We start from the raw sequence: 7,350 nt of genomic DNA on the forward strand, positions 1-7,350 counted from the left end.
GAGGTCTTTCAACCATTTGGAGTCTATTTTTGTGTGTGGTGTAAGTATTCATTTCTTACAGATGAGGAAAGTGAAGCACAGAGAGTTTAAGTGACTTGGCTGAAGTTACACAATAGGTAAGTATCAGAACCCTAGATCTTTTCATTTCTAATCTTTGTATCGCCTAGTACATTAGTGATATTTCTACTGTTATACTGTTTTTCTAAAAATATCTTTTACAAGTGCCAGAAACATGAAGATGACCTTCATTATCATTTTTGTGTTAATATTATCTCTGAATGATAAGATAAAACATTCATAGAATCACTGATTTTTATTTATTACAGATCTCTCTCGTTTTCTTCCCCCCCCGTGGGTTTTGTTGTTGTTGTTTGTTACATTTTATAGGTACATCAATGCCAGGCCCTGATGCATGTTTGCAGAGATGTCCCAAACAGTTATTCCAAAGGTTACATGATCGTACACAATCTTAAAGCTCAGGTTTGCCAGGCAGGTGCCGATGTCTCTTTTCAATAAAGAGTAAATGTATAACTAATGTAATTTAAGTCATATACAAACATTTTCATATATAAGACACCACAGGGCGCCTGGGTGGCTCAGTTGGTTAAGCGACTGCCTTCGGCTCAGGTCATGATCCTGGAGTCCCGGGATCGAGTTCCGCATCGGGCTCCCTGCTCGGCGGGGAGTCTGCTTCTCCCTCTGACTCTCCCCCTCTCGTGCTCTCTCTCTATCACTCTCTCTCTCAATAAATAAATAAAAAAAATCTTAAAAAAAAAAAAAAGACACCACAAATCACACACATTCCTTAAAAAAAAAAAAAAAAAAGCTTTTTTAGAATAGGTATCCTGAGTTTTTGCAGGGAAAAGACAGTCAGATTGTCAGATCATGATTTGTATGAAATGCTTCGTGACTCAGTCAACCACTAACTGACCTCAGGATGCAAACCTTAGCTGGCCTCACCCCTCCTGTATTTTTTCCCACACTGTTTTTGTAGCTTTCATTTAAAATAATATTAGCTTGAGCCTCCAATGTAACCAGGCCTTTGTTCTCCTCTTTCTATTGATCCTGTAGCAGAGTGACAATAGAAGCTTTTTCTCTGGCTCTGGTGAAATACAAGCCCATTATCAAGTGGGCCCAAGACCTACTGGGCTTAGGGCTCTTAACACCAGCTCCAGTCACCTACAAATACACACCAGAGATAACAGTGCATAAATTGCCACGCCTGGTATTATCGTCATCATAATAATTAACATTTTTTGAGTCCTTATAATGGGGCAGATACTCTACTGAGCCTTTTACATGCATTAGTTATCCCTGTAATTTTAACCTTCACAACAAGTCTATGAAGTAGATACAATAATTTTCTTTTTATGGAAAATGAAATTGAGATTCAAAGAAGTTAAAAACTTATTTATAAGAGGTAAAAGACAAGATTCAAAACCACGTCACCTCTGGTTTGAATCCTCCTAATATCCCACATTAAATATTATGCATATAATACACACACACACACAGAAATAAATGAGCTGAGTTGCAGCTCACTATTTGATATAAGATCATATTGGGTAGCCATTTAAACATTCATTAATGGGGGCACCTGGGTGGCTCAGTTGGTTAAGCCTCTGCCTTCGGCTCAGGTCATGACCCTGGAGTCTGCTTATCCCTCTGCCTCTCCCCATCACCCCCAGCCCCCTGCTCGTGTTCTCTCACTTGCTCGCTCACTTTCTCTCTCAAATATATAAATAAATAAAAATCTTTAAACATTCATTAATGATTTTAGGTTTTTTCACTTTTTGGAGATGATAAATATATTTTTGTTACATCCAACACTTTGGTCAGCTTTTGAAAAATTCATCTGTCTATGAGCTAGGTCTGTGGTTTCTAACAAGTAAAAGATGCCATCAAATAGCAATATCATTTAAGGAACATTGACATGATGCTCTGGGAAATTCTTATTTGGGGAGGAGAGAAATAGGGAAGAGGTAGAGTACGTTTTTAAATTAAATTTTTTTATTTTCAGATCATTGTAGATTCACATGCAATTGTAATAAAGAATAGAGAGAGATCCCATGCACCTTTTACTCAGTTTCTCTCAGTGGTAACATCTTGCACAACTGTAGTACAATTTCCCAACCAGGAAGTTAAATTAATAGAATTCACCAATTTTAGCTCTACTTGTTGCAGAGTACTTCAACAATAACAAAAACAACGTATAATCCACTACCATAAAATTAACCCCCTTAAAGTGTACTGTTCAATGATTTAGTACATTCACAGAGTTATACAACCATCACCAATGTCTAATTCCATAACATTTTCATCAGCCCAAAGAGCAACTCCCTACCTTTTAGCAGTTCCTGCTCATCTCCTCCCCCACCCTCATCCCCACTAAACCCAGGCTACCACTAACCTATTTTCTGTCTCTATGGATTTGTCTATTCTGAACATTCTATATATACATGATTTTATAGTACATGGCATTTTGTGACTGGCTTCTCTCTCACTGAGCATGTCTTCAAGGTTCATATATCTTGTAGCATGTGTCAGAATTTCATCCCTTCTTAAGGTTAAATAATATTTCATTGTATGCAATATACCACATTTTATTTATCCATTTATCAGTCAATGGGCATTTTCATTGTACATTTTTGCTGTTATTTTTTAAAAGATTTTATTTATTTCTTTGAGAGAGAGAGAGAGCAGAGTGAGAGAGAGAGAGCATGAGCAGAGGTGAGGGGCAGAGGGAGAAGGACAAGCAGACTCCCCGCTTAGCAGGGAGCCCAATGCGGGGCTCAATCCCAGGACCCTGGGATCATGACCTGAACTGAATTCAGATGCCTAACTGACTGAGCCATCCAGGTGCCCCACACTTTTGCTATTAATAATAATGCTGCTATGGGGGCGCCTGGGTGGCTCAGTCGTTAAGCGTCTGCCTTCAGCTCAGGTCATGATCCCAGGGTCCTGGGATCGAGCCCCATATCGGGCTCCCTGCTCCGCGGGAAGCCTGCTTCTCCCTCTTCCACTCCCCCTGCTTGTGTTCCTGCTCTCGCTATCTCTCTCTCTGTCAAATAAATAAATAAAAAAAAAAATCTTAAAAAAAATAGTAATAATAATAATAATAATGCTGCTATGAATATTACTGTACATGTCTTTGTGTGGTTGCATGATTTCATTCCTCTTGAGGATATACTTGGGAATGGAATTACTGGGTCATTTGGTAACTATGGACCGGTCAAATTGTTTTCTACAGCATCTGCACTGTGCCATAGTCTCATCAGCAACATAGGAGGTTCCAATTACTCCCCATCCTCATGGACACTTGTTACTGTCTGTCTTTTTGATTACAGCCATTCTGGTGGGTGTGAAGTGGGATCTCATTGTAGTTTTGATTTGTATTGCCCTAATGGCTAATGATGTTGACCATCTTTTCATGTGCTTATTGGTCATTTGCATATCTTTAGATGAAGTAGACTTTTTTTTTTTTAAGATTTTATTTATTTATTTGACAGAGAGAGACACAGCAAGAGAGGGAACACAAGCAGGGGGAGTGGGAGAGGGAGAAGCAGGCTTCCCACTGAGCAGGGAGCCCGATGTGGGGCTCGATCCCAGGATCCTGGGATCATGACCTGAGCCAAAGGCAGACGCTTAATGACTGAGCCACCCAGGCGCCCCAACTTCTTCCTTTTTTAAGATTTTATTTATTCATTTGAGAGAGAGAGAGCATGAGCAGGGGGAGGAGCAGAGGGAGAGGGAGAAGCAGGCTCCCCGCTGAGCAGAGAGCCCAATGTGGGGCTCAATCCCAGGACCCTGGGATCATGACCTGAGCCAAAGGCAGCTGCTTAACCGACTGAGCCACCCAGGTGCCCCGAAGGTAGACTTCTTTTAAAAGTCCTGAATGTACTTGACGATAAAGTAAATATGACAATATGTTTACTGCATTTTGATGTTAGAATAGAAAGAAAAAACACATGTTATTTTATACCATTTACACACTCACTCAGGGAGACATATTCTGAGCACCTATGATATTTCAGTTACCAGGAAGTATGGAGATGAGAAGAAACGAGATAGTCAATCAGAAGAGGTGGCACAGATAAGACATTACAGTCAGGTTCCTGGGACTTTTATAAAGGTCTGTTTCTGACTTACTTGTAACATCCAGATGATTCATCTTCGTTCCGGTCAGAGGCAGAAAGGCAATGAGACAAGGTCCTTGATCTCTAGTAGTTCACTGTCTAGTGGTAGAGGCAAACACATAAACACATCACGCAACCCCATTTGGTCAATACAATGGCATACATCTGTCCAAAGAGCTACGGGAGCATAGAGGAAGGAGCAATTAATTCTGCTGGGCACGTAAGAAGGTGCAGAGGGGAGGTGATATTTGAATGTGGTGTTAAAGGTTGTGAAGGGGTTTGGCAGATAGAGAAAGTGGGAGGGCATTCCAGGGATCAGGCACACCACGGACATAGGCGTAACTGGTGATGCAGAGCTGAGCAAGGGCAGAGGCGAAGGGTGCACAGGAGGGAAGGAAGAGGGTGTGGGCAGGTTATGGAGAGCACACCAAGGAGCTCTGTTTACAGACTGCGGATTTTGAGTTTTCTTGTTTTTGTTTTGAAGCAGAAGAATGGCATGATTGCATCTGAGGCTTGAGAGATCACTCTGGGGGCAGCCAGGTAGATGAATTAAGAGGTTTGCAAACTCTGTGAAGGACCAAATAGCAAATATTTTGGTCTTGCCAAAACCTGATCTTTGTTACAATGTCTCAACTCTACTCCTGTAGCATGAAAGCAGCCATAGACAATACTCACATGTGTAAGCCTAGCTATGTCCTAATAAAACTTTATTTATAAAACCAGGTGGAGGGGTGCCCGGGTGGCTCAGTTGGTTATGCGTCTGTCTTCGGCTCAGGTCATGATCGCAGGGTCCTGGATCAAGTCCCACATCAGGCTATCTGCTCCTTGTCTGCTCCTCCTTCTGCCCCCCCCAACCCCCCCGGCTCGTGCTCTCTTTCTCTCATGCTCCCTCTCAAATAAATACATTCTTAAAAAAAATAAATAAATAAAACCAGGTGGAATAGAGTTCTCTGCAGGCCCTTGTGTCAGCAAGACGGGAGAGACAGAGTCTATACTATCGACAATCCTGCCAAGGAACCCACAGCCTAGGCAAGGAGAAGCCTAGGTAACAAGGTCACAAGTCTTGGCAAAACACCGTTTGATCTGAGACGGGAAAGCCTGATTCCAGTGAATTTAAGTAAAAATAAAGTAATTTAAGTAAAGAAGAATGCGTTCAGGCCACCCCCTAGAACTCAGGTAGGATGGAGCAGCAAAGTTAGCAAATGCCTCTCTTGGTCTCGCTCGGTGTCTGCTGCAGCCTTTGCATATCAGGTTTTTTTACCCTAGTGTGCAGATGGCTCAACAGTCAGCAAGGGGTGGAGACACAGAGCAGGTTTATGAGTGGCCCTATAAAAATATGCAGGCTTTCAAACAGCCGTTTAAAAAGTTCTGCCTGCTGACAAAAACTGTCAAGCTTCTTTGCTCTTGGCTAGGATTATGTCAACCCAAGGTAGTAACACCAGTTATCGCATACTAATCAGCCACTCTGATTGGCTGCTGGTGACATAATAGAAGTTCAAGAACATGATTGGCGGGCCAGCCACCCCAGCCCGAGCCTCCAAGCAGGAAGGTGGAGGACAGGAGTGGCCCATGGCCAGGATGGGGGTGGGGGCGGAAGACCACAGTCTTTGAAGGCATGGAGCTGTGTTTGAAATAATAAAGACGGTCTTGAAGGTAGTAAAAACTATGCATGGCCCCCAAGGTGCACCTGGCTTCTTTCGTGTTCCTTCTGCCTCCTCTTGTACCAGGTGTCTCTCTCTCCCTGGTGACTTGCAGACAAGTGCTGACACGCCTCCCTCCACTCCTCTGCCCCAACCTGCTCTCTGGAGCCCTGAGGCAGGCAGCCAGCCTCCCCGCTCTGCCTCCCAGGCCAGCCCGAGCGCCCGGGCCCCTCCCTGCTCCGACTGGCCATAACATCAGCCTCCCAAGCTGCGGCCTCGTGGGGGGACAAGACACCGACCTGGACAAATTCTCCGAACAGAGCAAAGCCACGGCAGGAGGACTAAACATAACAAGAAACACAGACGTGTGGGCAGTCGGGAGGGGTGTTTTCTCTATCAGGAGCAGTAACTAGGGACTGGGGATGGGCTCACCTGGTGAGTCACTGCGCACTCTCTCCTCCTGGCTGTCTACCAAAAGAGCACACGTGCCACAGCCGGTGGCCTCCAGGGACAACGTGGGCCGTTGGAGAAAGGCTCTGGGTTTGCAGAAGAGAACAGCACAGCAGGGCAGCGAAGCCGCTGGCAGTTGGGATTCTATGCCCGGCTCACGGCAAACTTGCTGGGTGACTTTGGGATCATCTGCGAGTCATCTGCGAGTCTCTGTTGCCTCACCTGTTGCATGGGGGACACAATCCAATTGTCTCTAGGCCTTTTCTAGCTTAGTTTTTCCCTACCGATGGAACACTGGTGTTTCAGGAGCTGGACAAAGCATTCTGATGCCCCAAACGCTAACAATACTTGTCCTTTATTAAGCCTCCTACTGTGGGCCTGGCACGGCACCAGGGATCTCACATACATGAATGCTAATCTTGAGACTAATCCCCCCAAGGAGGTATTTTCTCCATCTTAAAGAAGAGGAAGCAAGCAAGTTCCAAGAGATTAAGTAACTTGCCCACTGTCACACAGCTAATACTTTTGATTTAAACCCAGGTCTTTTCAGGGTACCTGGATGGCTCAGTCAGTGGAGCATCTGACTCTTGATCTCAGGTCTTGATCTCAGGGTTGTGAGTTCAAGCCCCATGATGGGCATGGTGCCTACCTAAGACACCAAAGAAACAAAACATAAACCCAGGTCTTTCTGACTCCAAAGTACCTTACATGGGATCTTATTTCCTTTTTGGTTTGCCTTAAAAAAAAAAAAAAAGCTAAAGTCTAGTATTTTGTTAATTTTTTTTCTCCCGACGTTTTTCTTTGATGACTGCTATCAAGTACTAGCAGAATATCCAAACTTACTGTCAAGTGAATACTGGAAATGAATGTTGTGGAGATACTTGGAAACTGGATCCTGAGTAGTTCAATAGCTTGTTTCTCCCATGAGCCAGTAAGCTTACAGCTGTGATTTTATTTTATAACAGTATGCACAATTAATTAAGCAGATGTTTCTAGCCCGACCTAGAAGCGAAATCCATCAATGTATTCTGAGCTAAGTCGTCATTTGTATAATGAGGCATAGAAATGCCAGTGTTTCATCATCTTCTGCAAGGGAAGCTGACATGCAGGTGCTCTGCCACCTA

The 7,350-nt window shown here is 43.7% G+C and overlaps 1 long non-coding RNA gene across 2 annotated transcripts in view; it reads left to right on the forward strand.

Moving 5' to 3' along the window:
- The window catches only part of LOC116636800, a 36,216-nt gene extending 30,005 nt beyond the window's left edge, over positions 1 to 6,211 (forward strand). The window contains exons 3-4 of one of the 2 annotated variants that reach the window (XR_004300401.1): positions 62 to 116; positions 5,864 to 6,211. This is a non-coding gene — a long non-coding RNA (uncharacterized LOC116636800). Of the gene's footprint in view, positions 1 to 61; positions 560 to 5,863 lie in introns of those variants that run through there. The other variant, XR_004300400.1, reaches the window with a different exon arrangement.
- The last annotated feature ends 1,139 nt before the right edge of the window (positions 6,212 to 7,350 follow it).

Source organism: Phoca vitulina, unplaced genomic scaffold (assembly GCF_004348235.1).
Source record: "Phoca vitulina isolate PV1807 unplaced genomic scaffold, GSC_HSeal_1.0 scaffold13, whole genome shotgun sequence".
Taxonomy (NCBI): domain Eukaryota; kingdom Metazoa; phylum Chordata; class Mammalia; order Carnivora; family Phocidae; genus Phoca; species Phoca vitulina.